The sequence below is a fragment of the Camelus bactrianus genome, chromosome 7 (genome assembly GCF_048773025.1).
Source record: "Camelus bactrianus isolate YW-2024 breed Bactrian camel chromosome 7, ASM4877302v1, whole genome shotgun sequence".
NCBI classification, from domain to species: domain Eukaryota; kingdom Metazoa; phylum Chordata; class Mammalia; order Artiodactyla; family Camelidae; genus Camelus; species Camelus bactrianus.
The window spans coordinates 51,702,953-51,721,287 of NC_133545.1; the positions used below are offsets into that span (position 1 = coordinate 51,702,953).

The 18,335-nt window shown below is 35.6% G+C and overlaps 1 protein-coding gene across 8 annotated transcripts in view; it reads left to right on the plus strand.

The window, feature by feature from the left end:
* CRPPA (CDP-L-ribitol pyrophosphorylase A) overlaps positions 1–18,335 on the plus strand; it is a 358,292-nt gene that overhangs the window by 293,943 nt on the left and 46,014 nt on the right. For 6 of the 8 annotated variants that reach the window (XM_074367397.1, XM_074367395.1, XM_074367399.1 and 3 more), the window contains exons 20-23: positions 625–775; positions 911–1,016; positions 15,736–15,794; positions 16,779–16,901. The gene's annotated coding sequence lies outside the window, so the exon portion shown is untranslated. Of the gene's footprint in view, positions 1–624; positions 776–910; positions 1,017–15,735; positions 15,795–16,778; positions 17,894–18,335 lie in introns of those variants that run through there. The other 2 variants (XM_074367398.1, XM_074367400.1) reach the window with 2 other exon arrangements.

Below are 18,335 nucleotides of genomic sequence, written 5' to 3' on the forward strand. Positions count from 1 at the left end.
TCCAGACAGTAAGGGAGGGATTTAGCCCAGTTTCCTTGAGTCTAGCCCCATTTATTTATGAGAAGGTTGTGAGAGATTTGCAGAGAAAGTAAAATATTCCATAGTGTGGCTTTTTATTCAGATCTGTGCTTAGGAATAATCATTGCTGTCACCGCTTTAATTTTCAAAAGGAAAGAAAAAAAAAAAAACACTACTGCAACCCATGTAGTGAACAGAAAAAAAAAAAAAAAAGCAATAAAGGAAAAACCAGGAGTTGTGTAGTTTAGTACTTTCTTTCTAGCTTCTCATTTTATTACACCCCTTGCTCAAAAAACTTTACTTTTCTTTAAATTCCATCAAACTTAATTTCTTCTTTTCTGTACTTTCTTCTCCAGTTGTGTGTGTGTATATGAGTGAGTGCACCTGTGATACTAACTGTTAATACCCACAGTACTTCTTTAGTCCTCATTATTCCTCATGTACATGCTAATAATTTGCCCATTTGGTAAATGATGAAACCAAAACTCAGAAAGGCTCAAAAATGTTAATAGGGAAAGAAAGCTACTCTAGGGGGAGAGCCCAAATTCAAACTTAGATGCCCCTGACTTCAAAGCCTTTTAATCACTGTGTCCCTTGCTCCTACAGATAAGGGAAGAACTGCTGTTTGCTCACTGGTGGGGTGCAGGTCTGAGAGCAGGCATCGCCCACGCCAGGCTCATCGTGCCTTCCCTGGCCAGCACGCTCTCTTCATTGGCTTCCATGCTTGCTCTCTATTGTGAGAACAGAGTCCCTCCGGGTAAGGAAACCACTTCCGTGTTAAATAATCATGGAGAGGCTGGTTTAACAGAATAGCAAGCAGAACATCAGAGCCTGATTTAAATTAGACAGCTACATTACATGTTCCTTTTGCTTTTTTCATTTCAACTTTTAGTTTTCAAGAACCATGCCAAGGAAGAAAGGAGAAATCATCAGCCCGAGTTTTTTTCTGATAATTTTTTACGGCAGTTTCCAAACATCAAGTTTGAAAGTTTTACACAGTGAGTACCCCTATCTTCAGCACTTGGATTCTAAAATTTCGTTTGCTTCACTTTTCACCTCTCTATCCATTAATTTCTCTGTCTACCAATTTATCTCGTTTTTCTGATACATTTTAAAGTTAACTGCAGATACCAGTGCCCTTTACTTCAAAACATTTAGTATGCATATCATCAACGAGAGTTCAGTACTCGCTGACTTTTTTTTTTAAGGTAAATTGTATGTAAAGTGAAATGCAGAAAACTTGTGTATCATTTGATGATTTTTAATGTGTATATACACCCATGTAACTAAAACACCTTTCAAGGTATAGAATGTTACTATGCCAAATCCAAGATAATCCTCACCTCCCAGCCCCCTGCCCACAGAGACAATCACTGTCCCAGTTTTTACATCATATTAGGTTTACCCATTTTAGTCGTCATGATCATTCAAACAAATCCCACGGTAATGACTCATTTGTGTAAGGCTTCTTAGGATGTTTGTGAGATTTACCCACTTGCGGGTGGTGATTTATTCCTCTCTTTCTGAGTAACATCCCAATGTATAAGCATACCCCCGTTTGTTGTCCACTCTTCTTTTGAAGAAAACTTGAGCTAGTTTTTCGGTTTAGGCTTTTAGCAAGTATTCTGGTGCAAGGTTTCTTTTTCTGGTGTACACGTGTATATATTCATTTTTCTTAGGTAAATACCTGAGAGTAGAACTGCTGGATTAGGGGATGGGCATTTGTGTAGTTTTATATAGGAACTGCCAGATTGTTCCCCAAAGTAGATACACCATATGACATTCTCACTAGCAAATACATGAATATTCTGGTGGCTCCACAAGCTTACCAATATTTGGTATTTTCTGTCTTTTAAATTTTGGATTTTCTGGTGAGTAGACAGTGGTGTCTCATTTGATTTTGCATTTTTCTAATGAGTCAAGACATTGAGCACTTTTTCATGTGTTTATCAACCCTACAATTGTCTTCTTTTGTAAACTGTTCAGTATTTTTGCCTTTTCTAAAAAATTGGGTTGTTTCTTGTTTTCTTTGCCTGATTTTCAAAACTGAGCAATATTGGATACAAGTAAAATCACTGTGTTTTTAATTAGTTGTCTGAAAAGTCAATCTTATAAAACCATCCAAATTGTATGAGTAATTCTAGATAAATCAGGGAAAGGATATTAGGTGTGGTCTGTAACTATAAAGAAGAAAATAAGACATGATTTTTACTGCAGTTACTCCAGGGCTGACATGGGCCTATCCTGTCTAGAACGGAGCACGGCAGGACAGGTGAGCCCTGGGTCCATCAGGCTATCTTCAATTTTCTGGTTAACTCTCAGGAATTGTAAGATAATTATCTGATTAATGCTTCTGTGAACCTGTCCTTCAAACCTGCCACTCTTTCTCCAACATTCATTATTTCCTTGCGAAACTTGAGTGGCCATCTCCCTTTTTACCCTCCTCATTATTTAATGATTCTATAATATATATGGCCAACTGCTAAACTCAACAATGGAGGATCAATGTGAGAAGGAGCAGAGGAGTGATAAATGCATTCCCCTTACTGTCGTAAAGTTGGAAAATGATGACCATCTGCATGGGCTGAGCCAGAAGGGCAGAGAGTTCCCTTTGTCTCCTTATTATTCACCCATTGTACCGTTCTACGTTCCTTTAGTGGCCAAAGGGTGACAAGCAATACATCAGGGTTTTGCTGTAAAATATTATCTAAAGGCAAGAAGTGGACCTGTAGGAAAGATAGAATTCTACACTGAGCCATGGGATTTATGATAAAATTCTAGAACCAAATAAAAAATATCTGTGACTACATTTATGTGAAGCAGTGGTGCCATTCTTTGGCTGGTTTAGGTAATCGCAGGTGCACATTCTTAGTCATACTCGAGATATATCCCAGTAGACATCTGGGAATCTGTTTTGAATTTAAAGTGGAAGTTCCAAGACAGATTTGGCAATTCTTTTCAAATTCTCTTTTTCAGAGGAAAACACATATTGTGGAAAAACACTGGAAACATATAGATTGTGACTCAAAAATAGTGCACTACACACATATAAATACAAAAATGCACTCTTTGGTTTTGATACGTTAATTTTTTTGTGACACCTCTGGATGTGCATTGGACCCATGTAAGAGAAACATTTAAATAAATTTATCTCAGCTATAAAGTAATTTCGTATTTCATATAAAGACATTTCCACGAATATGAAACAGGAAACTTAGCAATGAGCACAAATAGCAAACAAAGCAGGGACTGAAAATCAGAGGAACCCAAATTCCAGCTCAATAATTGGACGTGTTACACCATAATGAAAGGGTTGCAAAAGTATTTTTAAATATGTAAATTGGTTATCTGAGGAACATTAGCTGTTAGTGTTTCAAACAGAAATATTAAGGTGTTTTAATCAAAATTGAGGAGTGGGAATTTTTCTTTCCTTACTATTCAGTATACCTGCTTCTTTGTCACTGTAAAGTTAACACTGTCGCCTAAGGTAGGTGGTGAACTTATGCTGTCTGAATTTATTTAATTTTTTATTTCTGCTGGGTAGGAATGAAATAATTTGGAGCATTTCTGTATTTTTTTTTCCAAAAAGAGCCCAGCACATGCCATATTGTAAATACTAGCCAGAAATATATGCTAATGAGAAAAATTCAACTATCCTCATGGGAAACCGGTTGTTTATTCTTTCTCCTTGCTTCCATTTCTCCCCCATTTCCCTGTGCCTATCAGGATGAGTGTATCAAAGAGAACTTCCAGCTTACACGTCTTTTGGAGCCTGACTGGGCCTGTCTGGTCTGAAGTGTGGTGTGTGTGTGCGTGTAGAGAGGCGCGTTCCTGGGTCAGTGACTGTTCCGTAAAGTAGAACTTCCCTGTGCATGGTGTCAGCGATGAGTTGTGGATATATAGCCACATATTCTCTGGGCTCTGGGGGGTTCAGGTAGGGCTAGGGGTAGCTGGTATCCTGGTTCAGTAGCCTGCTGCTATGGGCAACACTGAAATGATCCATGGGTGATGACCACAAACCACTGGGTCTGAAGGAAGGCCACGTGATACCTTAAGCTATCTGACCATCTGAAGAGTCTTTCTCCATAGCTAAGGAGTGTTCTGTATGTACATGGACATCTGTTGAGGGCTCACTAGATGTGGGACCACAAAATATGGTAGCTGAGTGGCACACAGCCTGATGGCGTAAGGAAGTTTTGCAAGGACTCTTGGTAGGTCTCATTGTGAGTGGCAGCCGGAATCTCTGTCTTTGCATACGTGGGATGCTTCTATGTGTTTTTGACCCTTGTGCTCTCAGTGACATTTAAGCTTGTTGGATGTTCTAGCCATGCATGTGCATTCTGTCCCCTAGTTTGAAATATCTTATATGAAAAAGTTCAATTGGATTCAAAATTATTTTGTCTTCAGAAATGCCCATGTTAATTATATTTGTCAGGGAAAGACATGGAGGAGTTCTTCAAATGTAAGCAGTTTAAACATGAAAGTTAAGTTTCTCATGGGAAATTTCAAAAGATTTTGTTTGCCAGTATGATAAAAATTCAACATGTAATATTTTCTCTTTACGCTCTGTCTTCGTAATTATATAATGTCAAGAAAATTTAATATTTTTTTCCCAAAAAGATATGAGTAAGACTCTCCTAACTCCTTTCCAGTTTCCTCCTGTGAGCCATACAAATCCTGTCATTTTCTCTGTGTGCCGTGACAGGGACAGCAGGGGGAGGCCCCGCAGCAAGGCGTATTGGTCACTGGTCTTCCTTTTATAGGTGTCAGTTACTGGGAACTTAAGGACCAGTGTTGTTCACCTTCCTCTCTTTGCTAATGAATTAAAGTTTCCTCCTCTCATGAGAAATTATAAAACACAAAGAAATCGATGAACACTGACCTGGACTCAATAATGAAATCTATGTAGTTCACAAAATAACTACACAGCAACAGCATTTATAAGTGACATGCAGGCATTACTCTGTGGCGTTAGTGACCAGCTGCTCCTCCCAGGACCCTGGCCCTGGGCACGGCTGCCAGAGCAGACTTCTGCATTTCTGTTACATGTAGTCCTTCAACAGCCTCAAATTTGTCTCCTCTGCTCTTCTGTTCCCTGCTCTACCTCCCCTCTTGGATCTGGGACTGAGTGCAGAAAGCCTCCAGACACTCTTTTCAAATGCTTTAAAACAATTTTCAGATAAACTTTCTCCATGTATACAGAATACAGAACCATGAATGCAGGCTATTTTTAAAAATAATAAAAGAACTCAGTCATTCTTTCTAAAGCCCTCCCCAATCTCACACCCCTGGCCCCAGCAACCTTTCTCTCTCCCTCTCTCTCTCTCTCTCTCACACACACACACACTCTCACTCACTCACATAATATACAGAACTTCACATCAGCTGCTCAGACTTTGTCAGCTACAGTTTGTTGACCAGTGGATATATAACCCCACCTGGTGCCACAGAGATTTGAAACCACTTTAAAAAGAGACACTGCAGGAGTAATTCATGTGTTGCAGTGTGTTCTATATTGAGTTCATTAAGTAATTTTTTTTATACTATACTTTGCCAAATTCAAGGGGATATTGGTGGGAGAGACAAATTTTCTGACTGGAGATTTGAGGTAGAGTGTAATTCACTGGAACACTTTAACCAGGAGTCACAGAACTGGAAGGCTGTAAACCTTTCAGAATTTCTCTGACGACTTGATGGGTACAGAGTCAGACTGCTTTCATTTCTATCCTCTTCCACTGCCACCACCCTCATCCAAACCACTCTCATCTCTCACTTGGGCAACTCACTGTTGACCTAGCTGGTTTTGCTTCAGTGCTTTCTCACAGATCATTTGTTCTCCCCAGAATAGCTAGTTATAATTGCTCTTTCCCTTACTCTGACTCACAGCCTTACATCATCTGCCCTCCTCATCTTCTCTTCCCTGCTCACTGTGGTCCAGTCACATTGTGTTTCTTGCTCTCCATCACTCTTAGTCCTTCACATACTTTAGACCTTCATACTTACTGTTCTTCATTTCTATCATTTTTCATCTACCCTGCTCTTTACAAGTCTAGCTTCTTCATATTGATCATATCGCAGCTTAAACATCATTCCATCCATCAGCCTTTCCTGACCATGTCACCTCAGATAGCACCCATATGCAAAAACCTTCTCAGCCTTCTGTTTATATTCTTTATAGCTCTATCAAAGTCTGAATTTCTTTGTTTATATCAATGTGTCTACTCTGGTGCATTTCCTATAAAGATGGGAATGCTGTCTTTCTCATTTCATCACTGTATTTTCACCATTAGAGTGAGGAGTAACACTAAGTGATGAATAATTAAGACAAATGAAAAACTATTCTTACAAAAGAGCTACAGTGAGTTACCTAAGAACTTAGATCCAAGAACTAATAAGAAAATGGTTTTCAATTTCAAGCATATCAGTTATGGTCAAGTATAAAGGAGCCACGTATATTGGCAACTATCTCCTTCTTCCTCTTCTCCACCTCCCAGAAACTAGGGTATTACTGCATCGGTACAGAATCTAGCTTGGCAGCACTTCAGCCGAATCTTTGCTGTAAAATGTCTGATGGACCAAGGATTTTTTGTTTTTTTCTTTGGGACCTGTTTACATAGAATAAAATTGTCCATTTGATCAGTACCCATGATCTCCAACAAGGGGGCAAGAGGAAAGCAGTCTGATTGCAGCGGCATGCAAATACGTGCCAGACTTCCTCCTTCATGGGCACTTCACATTTTTCAAATGAAAACTTATTGATACAGATATTTTCCCTAATAGGAAAAACATTTGGAGGCGTAATTTTGAGCACCCCTGACTCCCATATGTCTGAGTCTTGGGCTAGAAAAGGATTTAGGAACTTGACATCTTGTATCTAAAAGACTGCCAAGATCTTGCTTAAAGCACACCACCCTACACTAATCCTAATGAAAGTATCACGCAAGATTTCACTCTTCCTTTTATATTAGTCAGGCATGCCTTACTAATCTTCCCTTTCTATAAGAATTATATTGGTAAGTTTGGTTTGTAAAACACATATAGTAAATAATCGTTTGACCAAAAGCAATATTGGATGCATATTAACATTTTGTTCGCGTGCATTATACTGGTGCAACCTTGGCGTATTTGTATCAAAGTTCCACTGGCAGTGTTTTGCTTTTGATCTGTGAGCTATTAGAAGCCCTGTTACTACAGATGAAAGGAGTTAGAAAGTTCTATATCATAATGCAGTGCGATCAGTAATTCACAGAGCAGGTAATTTGCAATGACTTGCCAAGCCTTTGATTGCACCGGGTTTATGGCTATTAGCAGTTTCCCCTTTCAAATTTGTATGGTTCCATACTTCCTTTTTGACCTCTTTTTCATCATTTATGGTCCAATTTGGTAGTGAAAAAACGTAACTGCTTGCTTAGTGCACGGCTGTCATTCAAACCCCAGTGACTTACTGAGCACTTTGACATTTGTGATGATGAAAAAAACATTAAGCAGGTGTACAGAACACTAACCAGGTTCCTGCAACAATGCTTTATGGGATTCACAATGTACCCCTGGGCTATAAACTGATTCAGACTTGATTTTTCTCTATCAATTTAATCTCAGTGTTCAAACTCCCATTCAAAGAAGGAGGCAAAGTTTTCACTAAATTTGAAGTTCAATAAAATTCCCAGTAATAATGTTAAAATGGGACCTCGTAGGAACAATTGGAAGGGCAGTGACTGCTTGCCACTAAAATAATACAAAAGTATGGCTCACATGTCTACTTTGAAGTCATGCAATTAGGAGTACTACTTGATACTGGACTATATAAAATTTAAGCCCTATAAAATGTCTTTAGCAATGAAAACTTACAGCTAAATGGCATGCTTTGGGCCCTGAGCTGTCTGAATTGTATGTATACCACGTGAAGGAAACATCACATTATTCTGTGGAGGTTTTTCTTTGCGCATTTAAAATTGGTCATCTGTTGTACAGGTGTGCGGCACATCTTGGTGTGGGTTAGTCTGGCTTCACGTGCAGTTTGTCTGGGAGATGTGAAGCCTGCAAAACTCAACACAGTCCAGGTCCCCAATTAGTGTGTTTGGGGAGGTGTTCAAAGTCGGGACGCCTGAGCAGAGGGAATGACTGGTCAGTGATTTCAGGACAGGTTAGACAGCTCAGAATCTATCATTCAGGTCCAACGCCATTTTCAGTTTAAAGTGGCAAAAATGTCACTTGGGCATCCAGACTCACAGATACCTAACAAAGAAAGACTGTTGTCAAGATCATCCACTTCCTATCATCATTCCAGTGTGAAAAGAAAATACTTTTTTTCCCAATAATATGGAACAGACAAGTGTTGCACATCAATCTTCTGGATGTTTACCATATTTAGGAGATCATTTGAGAAATTCTAAGACTAGAATAGACAGTTTTGAGTAGTTTTACATTCGTAAGTGGTGGCTTCTAATAGAGCATAAAAGTTACATCCATTTATATAGAAGGCAGAAATACCTTATTGCCCTGGAAGCCCCTAGAAGAGTAATTACATGCAAATTGAAGAGATACGGCTGCAGACACATTCTTACTTGTGGCTGATGAGGACTTGTCCTGTAGAGTAAGTGCACTTGAAGGTCAAAAGGCAAAGAGCCATCCGTGCACGAACGGTGGCTCATATACACAGAGCATTGTGCACGGAAAACTGAGTGTCCTTTTCAGCCACAGCTGGGCACGTGGAAAGCAGCCGCATCAGTTGCTTCTTTGAATATAAAGTAGTCACAGTCATAATATCCCACGCCTGCTTAGCAAAACACAGTGATGATTGACAGCTTCCCATATCCTTACCATCTAGCTATTTTATTGTAACATTTTCATCTTCTGTTACATGTCCATTTCCTACTCAATACAACGGCCGTGAGCGCTCACCATACACCGTCCTCCCAGCCAAATGTGCTAGTTAGAGACTAGTGACGTGAATGGGACAAAGACGGGAAGTGCAATTAAAAAACAAAGCAGTGCTGATGCTTTATGAGTTTTACAGAGATGGCAAGAAATTTTATATCTGCTGTGTCCCTCAGGCTGGTTGTAATTTCAGCGTAGAGTGGAAATGGTCCTGAGAAATTATTGATCTTGACTTTTAGCAGGCCTGCAGTAAAGCAGAGGTAACAAATAATGTCATGCTTGAAGTTGGTGAAAAAATATTTGCAGTCATGGTTCTAAGTTGGGGCCAAACTCGGGAGCGCTGAACCCAAACCCAAAAGCACCCTGACTTTTTCCAGTCTCACGTAATATTTTTATTTGTTTAGTTTCACTGATGAGATTTTTAGGTTAGTTAACTAGTACTTCCTGCTAACCTGTCTTGATATTTTATCAGGTCTTACCCAAAAACACATGCTTGTTTTGAGTCCATGTGCTGACAACTACTTAAATGCATCACTCCTTATTTATTGCAACCTTTGCCTGTGCTTTCATCTTTTCAAAGATTTTGCATGATCCTTTGGTGTAGGTTTTTTAGAAAAATGAATGAATTGATGAGGTCTAACCTTCCAGGGAAAATATATAAGCATACCATAAAAAGTGCAAATATGAACCAGAGGAGAGTACCTGAAACTAGTGTACTCGTATGTAGAAAACTAGTGCATATTATTTCTTTGAGAGTTCATTCAGCTTTGGCTACAATTACCCATTTGCATTATAATATGAGCTCTGAATGAATTCATCCCTAACGTGGGAATTCCAAGGAAAATCGTCTCAGTTTATGAAATTACACTTAGCACGTTTATTTGTTCTCTCTCAACTTGAAACCCACAAATTTTTATTAAGGCTATGGGTCATATTTCAAATAGCAAGAAATCTTCACGTCTCCCTTTTCTTCCCCCTCAAAATAAATCTACAAAGCACCTGGATTTAGAAGGACAACATAGATACAGTGCCATTAACTCTGAAAACTAGCGAGCACTTCCATAATAAAAATAAACAGTGTGTACTGTAATCGATGAGGAGGCAACATCCCACACTGTTTATTGATTCATAAGGTTAAGATTAAAGTGGGATTCTTGCCTATGTTTATCAACAGGTTTTTTTTTCCTTCTCTTTTTTTAAAGCAGCAAGTGAACCTGGAATCCCACAAACCAATCAATAAAGTTTAAAAGCTTCAGTGAATCTAACCCATAACAGGTCCTTGTTTGGAGAACATGCTCAAGAAACACATGTGCCTTTAAGAGGTCTTGAAAGACTTTACACCCATGGACCATTACCATTTCCAAACACCCTGCAGCATTACCAGTCCAACATATGCTGACTGTATATCACCGTGACCCTCTCACTAAAGCTCTTTTGACTGGAGTGCTTTTAATACCCACTTTCTCAGCTGAGCTCAGGAGTGATTTGTTTTACATGCCACATTAATCCTTTCCACATTTTCTGGATGAGGCAGCCACAATTCCACTTGTGAGGTGTTTCTAAAACACAGTTATAGGAATAAAGCAGCAGGGTCCCAGACTTGACAACTTCCCTCTAGGCAGCTGACAAAGTGGGCTATCGTGCCTCGGGTTTAACTCTTCAAACGAGCGTTTGTGCCCGGCCACTAGGGTGGGCCAGCCTTCCAGGCCAGTAGGAAGCCCCATTTATTGAAGGCAATTTACTCTCAATTAAAACGCTGTAGGAATCTTCAGCGGTAATGCCTTCTTGATACTATACATATTAGTACAATTCAGATCAAGAATAAATGAAAAAAAGCAATAGAACTAAAAAGATAGAAAACACACCTCAGTAAAACCAAAGAAAGTTTATACATCACACCTTCATAATTGTAGGAAAGAGCTTTTTTTTTTTTTTTTTAACTAAACGGCAATTAGTGTTCAAAGCACAGGCTTTTATTATGTGGTAATTTTACAGTTTTAACTTTAAAGGCAACATACCCACACCACCCCCCAAATATATTCGAAGAGCAGTGAACTTCTGTTGCTTGCATTTACGAACTTTTCCACGTTTTTAATGTTCATTGAATCTAAGTAATGTAGGTTTCCGAAATTTCGAGTTGTCAACAAGGCTAACTGATTGGACCAATCAATTGTTAAAAAAATACGTTTTTACATGTCAGCACTTGGCTGATTTTATTAACTTGTTAGCATTATGCTCCCAATTTTATGTGTTAAAATCTAACTGTACAAGCAACTTGAGGCCTAAAATTGTGCCTTTATCCAGTCCTAATTTATTGTTCTTCCCTCATAAATTTTATTTGTAGCTTCAATGGTCTGAAAAAAGCAATAAATCTTAGTGAGGTGAGTTTTACATAGTTTAGATTGAGTTCCTTATTTTCGCTTGAAATGAATCCAATCCATTCCTTCCAGTGTCATCATCATGTGGCTGATAGTGTGTCTCAAAGTAAGACGTCACTTGAGTCAGAGATCTTTTTCCTAAGGTACAGGATATCAGTTACATGTGCTCAGGTGATAAATCATTTACATAAATTATGGAGAAACTGATGTAATGTTTACAAAATAGAGTTCTGTAATGAAAGAATACTTCCCTACTTATTTCTTGTCCCAGGTTGTTTTCTTTAGATAATCAGAAATATAAGTCTAGTTTTCCTGAAGAAGCCTTCTAGAGGAATGATATACTGAGGTGTCATTGCCACTGTTGAAATCCTAGTTGCTAAACTGTGCCTGGAAAAACACAGGTGCTCATTAAATATTTGTAAAATGGATGATGGATTCAAACACAACCCTTCACATTCTACACAAGAAGCTGGTTTATAATAATAATAAAACTCAACATTCATTTTAGCACTAGAACGGCTACCAAAAAGTTCTATATTTCCTAGTGATCTTTAAAACAACAAAAAAATCTGATCAAGTGAAGAAAAAAAGACATTAAAATCTCTCTGTGCACAAACAGACACATACATACAATACACTTCCCAGCAGATTCTACTTTAAAAAAAATGTATACTCAAATGTAGAAAGCAGAATACTTAACAAATTATTTGATACATTTTTAGAACTTTGAAAAGTTGAGTTTAAACCAATTTGTCAACAGTTAAGAACTATAAATTGTCTCAACTATCTGTGAGATGTTTTAAAGTTGATTTTTAAAAATGACTTTTAGCTTTTAAAACTCTTCTCAACATCTAGAATCATCTCAAAACAAGAAGATGCTTTCAGGAAAAAAATGCACACGTGTAAAGTTGGCAGTCTGAAACTTGATTTCAAAGTTTCTGCTTTCAGTATCTCTAAAGAAAACCTTCTAGATTACTTCCTTTCTCTAAATTGATGTTTCTTTAGCAGGATCTAGAATTCCTTGGCTAGCTTAGAATCATAAAAGCACTGATTTTTACCCTGCTTGGACATTTGCTCATTTGAGTTTGGGTTCATATTTAGTTATATCCACTAAAATTGCCCATTCCTCTTTTGCCATTGGGCATTTTTTCAATCTTAACAAAACCAAGTCCATATTATAGGCCTGGTGGCCAACATTCCAGGTAAATGAATGGGTTTTAAAGAAAAATGGTGCTATTTTTCAAAAGCCTGACATTTAAAAAAATACAAGTCCAGAATTGAAGCCTTCAATAATTTTTCCATGCCTATATGCTACAAGAAGCAAATGGTTACACAAATGAATACATCTGGGATTATTTTCAAGCTGTTATCCCCCACCAGGGAAAATATTGAGAAATAAGGTTCAGTCTTTGTGCTGGAACTACAAAGAGGCCAGCCATCTTGATGCTTTTCCAGATCGTTTAATGATTTTCCTCATATTGTGTTGGTGGCTTTACTGCCCTGTTCTGTATGCCTTCCCATTCATCGTTGGTAACCATTTATGTTGGGTATGTTCCAATTTCCAAATCTGTTTTGTGGCATTTATTGCTTGCAGCTAATAAGGCCATTCAGTATATTTTATATATATAAAAAATATTACAAAATATACTTTACCATGGAAAGCTAGAGGAAATGATTCAAAATTTAAAAACAGCCTTATTAAAAGGATGAAGTAACTTTGCTTTCAAACTGCTAAGTGAGGGCAACTGTGGTTGAGAGGTGCCATTCTGCTTCTAGAGTCCAGGAGATTAGGCGTGTGTGTGTATATGTTGTATATGTATATGTATGCATATAATGAAGTAAGCATATGTATATTACATGTATGTATAATAAGTGCAAAAGAAATGGAAATTCATATATGCAATCTCTGCCTTCGTGAGAGAACCTCCTGGTATTTTCCTTATTAGCTTGGATTTTAGTTTTAGAGTTTTTGAGTTTTTAGAGTTCTGCCTTTCTATGACTTTATATAAACTAAAAATTACTTAGAGTTTGCTTTCCACAATTAACTTCAAGTTAATTCATAAAAAATTAATACTGTCATTAAGGTAGTCTTTTACTCAACATACATTTAAGGAGATTATGTTAATCAGGCTGACTGTCCTTTTATAATTCAGTGTAAATTAGGTATTTAACATCTGTTTCTTAACTTCAAATATACTTAGATTCAGTTCATAAATTATTTTGATTTCTTACATTTAAAATGTACATTACCATACTAAATATCTGCATATTTTTAAACTCATAAATAAAAGTGATTTGAGATTTTATTTATGACCAAAATCTGAAATAAGATAGTCTTCTGAAAACATAATTAATTCTTTTTTAATACTATCTTTGTGAATTTCAATTTCAATGTCGTATCTTATGGGAATAGTTTTGTTTTTTTTTTTTTACCAGAGAATATAGGCACTAATTGTTTAAGAGTATATAAATAATGCAGAGGATAGTTGGGTTAATAATGATGTGGTTAATCCATTTCTACATTCGGAGTTTCAGGAAAGAAAAAATTCTCAACTATAACCCACAGAGGTAAGGCTGCAAAACCTTTCTTTGAGAATGATTTTTAATGTTACTGAATGAAAAAACAATACCAATTTTAAGATACGGGCATTGACGGAAGTGTTGGTAGTGCATGGATTTACGGAGAAGTGAACTATTTTCTGTGAGAGTAACTTGCAGGTCTTTCTACCCTTGAACGTCACCTGATGGAGTCATGTGAGGTGTGCAAACAGGCAGTATTTGAGCTCTTAGATATTTATATTTTAACAAGAGTGACATCAAATTGATAGGTATTTACATTCAATAGATTAAATTTGCTTTTTTGCAAAGAAGGCAACTTATTTAATTTCACTAAGTTATGCTTATGTTAATACTTTGGACATCTAAAAACTTAGATGGTTTTGAATAGTATGTTCTTAGTTTTCTGATCTGAGTCATAAATCATCATTTGAAAGCACTTACCAATATGAGAGCAGACATTTAGAAAATCTGCTTCATCTTCAACAATAACAAATCTTACTCTTCAATGATAACAAAGATTATATATGTGTGTTTATGTATAACATACATGTGTTAACAGATTCATGTATATTTCTGATTTTGCACATGTATACACCAACTTACTATGTAAATAATAATATTATCATTTGTAGATACTAGTTTTAGGTCCTGTCCTGCAACTTTTTACATGGACCACTTCCTCTGCCACTATATAAAGATATGCTCCAATGTTTTTAATATTGCACTATACTCCCTTAACAAATATATCATAAGTTATTTAAACGTTTCCTTATTGATAAAATATTTGTTTCAATATATCAGCTATTAGAAACAATTCTTCACTGAGCAGTCTCTCAAACTATTTTGCATTCTTGAGCTCATATACTTACTGTGTAATTTTTGAAAATATTACTGACTCACTGTATATGCATATTATTCAATTTATTGATGCTAACAAATGCTTTCTAAAAAATAGTGATAAACTGCCAACAAAATTGACAGAGGATGTTTATTACTCCTCTACAAACATGAATTTTATCACAATTTCTCTTTTTCCTTTTTCTTTTTAAAATAATACAAAGTGTATATGCTAATATTAAAAATGTCTAGCAATACAGAACTATATATAAGAAGGTTAAAAGGCAAATTTTATTTTCTTTTTGATCTCTTTCACTGTCTCCTTCCCACCAATCACACAACCACTGTTACTCCCAGTTATCTCTGTGCATTTTCAGAAATCTATTTTGGCATATGTTCTTAATACTACTTCTTAGTCATAAGTGGGGTCTTATTCTATACTTTATTCTACAATATCCTTTTCTTCACTTGTAAATATATCAAGTTTTTTATGTTAATTTATTTAATCCTTCTATTGAATAATACTTAGGTTATTTTCAGGTTTTCCCTATTACAAATTTACTTTGTATTAACTTCATACAGAAATCTTTCCCACTAGTGTGTTTGTGAATAGGTATTTTGAATTGGAATTATGGAATCAAAGAATATACACAACAGAAATTTTGATAAATACTGCCAATTTGCCTTACTAATCTTTTAAAAATCTTTGCCATCCATATGGCAATAATAATTCATTTTTATTTGTAATTTTTTTGTATTGTTGAGATGAAAAAGCTAACCATGTTTTTAGGTCACTGAATATGTTTGAAATATCAGTTAAGACAATTTGCTAAATTTTCTTTTGTGTATGCGCTGCCGAAGCGAGCACTAAATTTTCTTTTGTGTTATTTCTCGTTTACCTTACAATTTATAGGACTTTTTTCTCTGTTGTAATTATTACCCATTTTGCTATCTTATTTTTGTCTTTCCACTCTGTTAAGGATTTTCCTTTTTTTTCTTATGTATTTTAATTTTTATGTTCTAAAATTTATTAATTTTTTTCCTTTTTGGCTTTTGAATTTTGCAGAATAATTAGAAAAGCTTCCCTACCCCAAAGATGAAAGATACCTGCAAACAATTTCTTAGGTTTGTTGCTTTTTACACGTATAATACTTTGAAGCCCATTTGGGATTTATTTTCATAGAAGTGAATAAGTTGCCCAGGTTTATTTTCCAAGTTTATTTTCTTTTCCAAATTATAAGCCAGTTGGCCCAATACCACATGATGAATGATCTAGACTGTGTAGAAATGCCAGCTTTTACATATATTATTTTCCCATGCATATTTACATCTATTTTTAGATTGTCCATTTTGTGCCATTGATGTTTGTTTCTGCCTCAGTATTGAATGTTTCCAATCATTTTAACTTTATAATGAAATTTACTGCTATGTAAGAGTAGGTCACACTCCATTGCTTCTATTTCAAAGAACTTTCTCTGCTTTATTCATGTCCAATTTAAGACCAAAAAGAAACAAATGTCTATTTTCAATGGGGATGCCTTGAATTTTCACATTAATTTAAGAAGGATTGATATTTGTAAATATTTTGAAATTTTACTGTCCAGTAAATACAATATTGGATGATTTCATCCCATTAAAGATCTTTTTAATGTCCCTCAATAGAGTTTTATAATCGTATCATGTGAATATTAACTATTTCTTTTAAAGTTTACTTATAGGTAAGTTATTTTAAGTGATTTTCCAAATGGCCTATGTATTTTATATGTGATACTGTTCATAGAAGAAGACTTTATTTTGCAAATGACTACTTTATTGAAATTTGTTATAATTTCTAATAATTTATGCAATAGCTATTTTGCTTTTCTAAAGAAATTATCATATAATCCACAAATAATTAAAATTTCGTTTCATTCTTCTTATCGTTGCTATTGTTTTCTGACATACTGACAATTTGTTGACTACTTTATGGAGTAATTAAATAATACTGGTGATAATAGATACCCTTACCTTAATTCTAATTGTGATGGTTAATTCTAAGTGTCAGTTTGCCTTCCATAAGGGATGCCCAGATGGCTGGTAAAACATAATTTCTGGGTGTGTTCTTGACAGTGTTTCTGGAAGAGATGAGCATCTGAATCAGCAGACTGAATAAAGAAGATCCACCCTCACCAGTATGGCTGTACATCATCCAACCCATTGAAGGCCTGAACAGAACAAAAATGCAGAGGAAAGGTGAATTGTCTCTCTTTATTCTTGAGCTGAGATGTCCATATCTTTTCTTACCCTCAGCCTTCAGAGCTCCTGGTTCTTGGGCCTTTGGACCAAAGACTTACACCATTGGCTCCCCTGGTTCTGTGACCTTAAGTCTGACACTGAAATATACCACCAGCTTTCGTGGTTCTCCAGCTTGCAGACAGCAGATTGTAGGACTTCCTGGCTTCTACAACCTTGTGAGCTAGTTCCTATAATCTTCTCATCTGTATCTCTGTATATTCTGTTTGTTCTGTTTCTTTGGACAACCCTGATTAATACACTTACTTTAATACTAACGGAACGAGATTACACTGCAAAGTATACTCGTCTTACTGGTTTATGATAGAAAAAATATTTTAACATTGTTAGAGATCTAGTCACATATTTCTGATTTAGAAGTAGATACTGGCTTTTTTTTTTTTCAGATGATTATCCATTTATATTGAGATGGATTTGTCATTTTCATCATTTAAATGTTAATATAGTGAGTTTTATTAACAAATTTCCTAATAGAAAACATATTTACTTTCCATGAAAAAAGCTTTTAAGATATTTAAAAGTACTATTGGGTTTTTATATGTATTGTTTTATTATGTTCATCTTGTAAGTAGATTGGAATGTGATATTTTTGTTGTATGCTTTAAGTAGATTAGCTAACCTAAGTTAGACTGGAATAAAATTTACCTTTTTGCAGACAGTTTATTTAAAATCAAAATACATGCTTCTTTTGTGCTTTGACACATTTACATGGCAAAGATTTTTGCTCTGTTACTGTTTCTAAGATTTTCTATAAATTTATCAGTGAAATTGTGTCTAGCCTTTTTGTGAGCCAAGTCTTTAATAACTTTTGAACTTCTTTTATATTTATTGTCTGATTCACTTCTTTATATCTTCAGTTTGGTAATTTATATTTTCCATGTTTTCAAAGTAATTTTTGTTATACTGAGTTTTCTATTAAATTTTTAAAAATTTCTTCTATGTCCATAAATATTTTTACTCATTCTTAATATGTGTTTTTATTCTACCTCCATTTTTCCTGATTATTTAGTTTTACTCATGTTATTGTGCTCCCCACCCAAAAGAGCCAGTATATTTTGTTTCTAATTCTGTTATTTTTCTATTTTCTAAACATTTAACTATGCTTTTTTCTAACTTAAATCTTTCCTTTGTTTTCTCTTATGTTTTATTTTAAAGGTCCCTTCAAATTAATTGAATTAAACACATAATCCATGTATTTTTGTTATTTTCTAGTTGCTTTCCATTATACATTCTTATGTAAATGAAGCTAACTGGTGGCTACATTGTTGTTCAGCTAAAAGACTGTATTTCTCTTTCCTAGACTCAAACTTTGAAGTAGAAATATAGAAGCATTAGTACCAATGTCACCAAGAGATAATTCTAATATGTTTATCC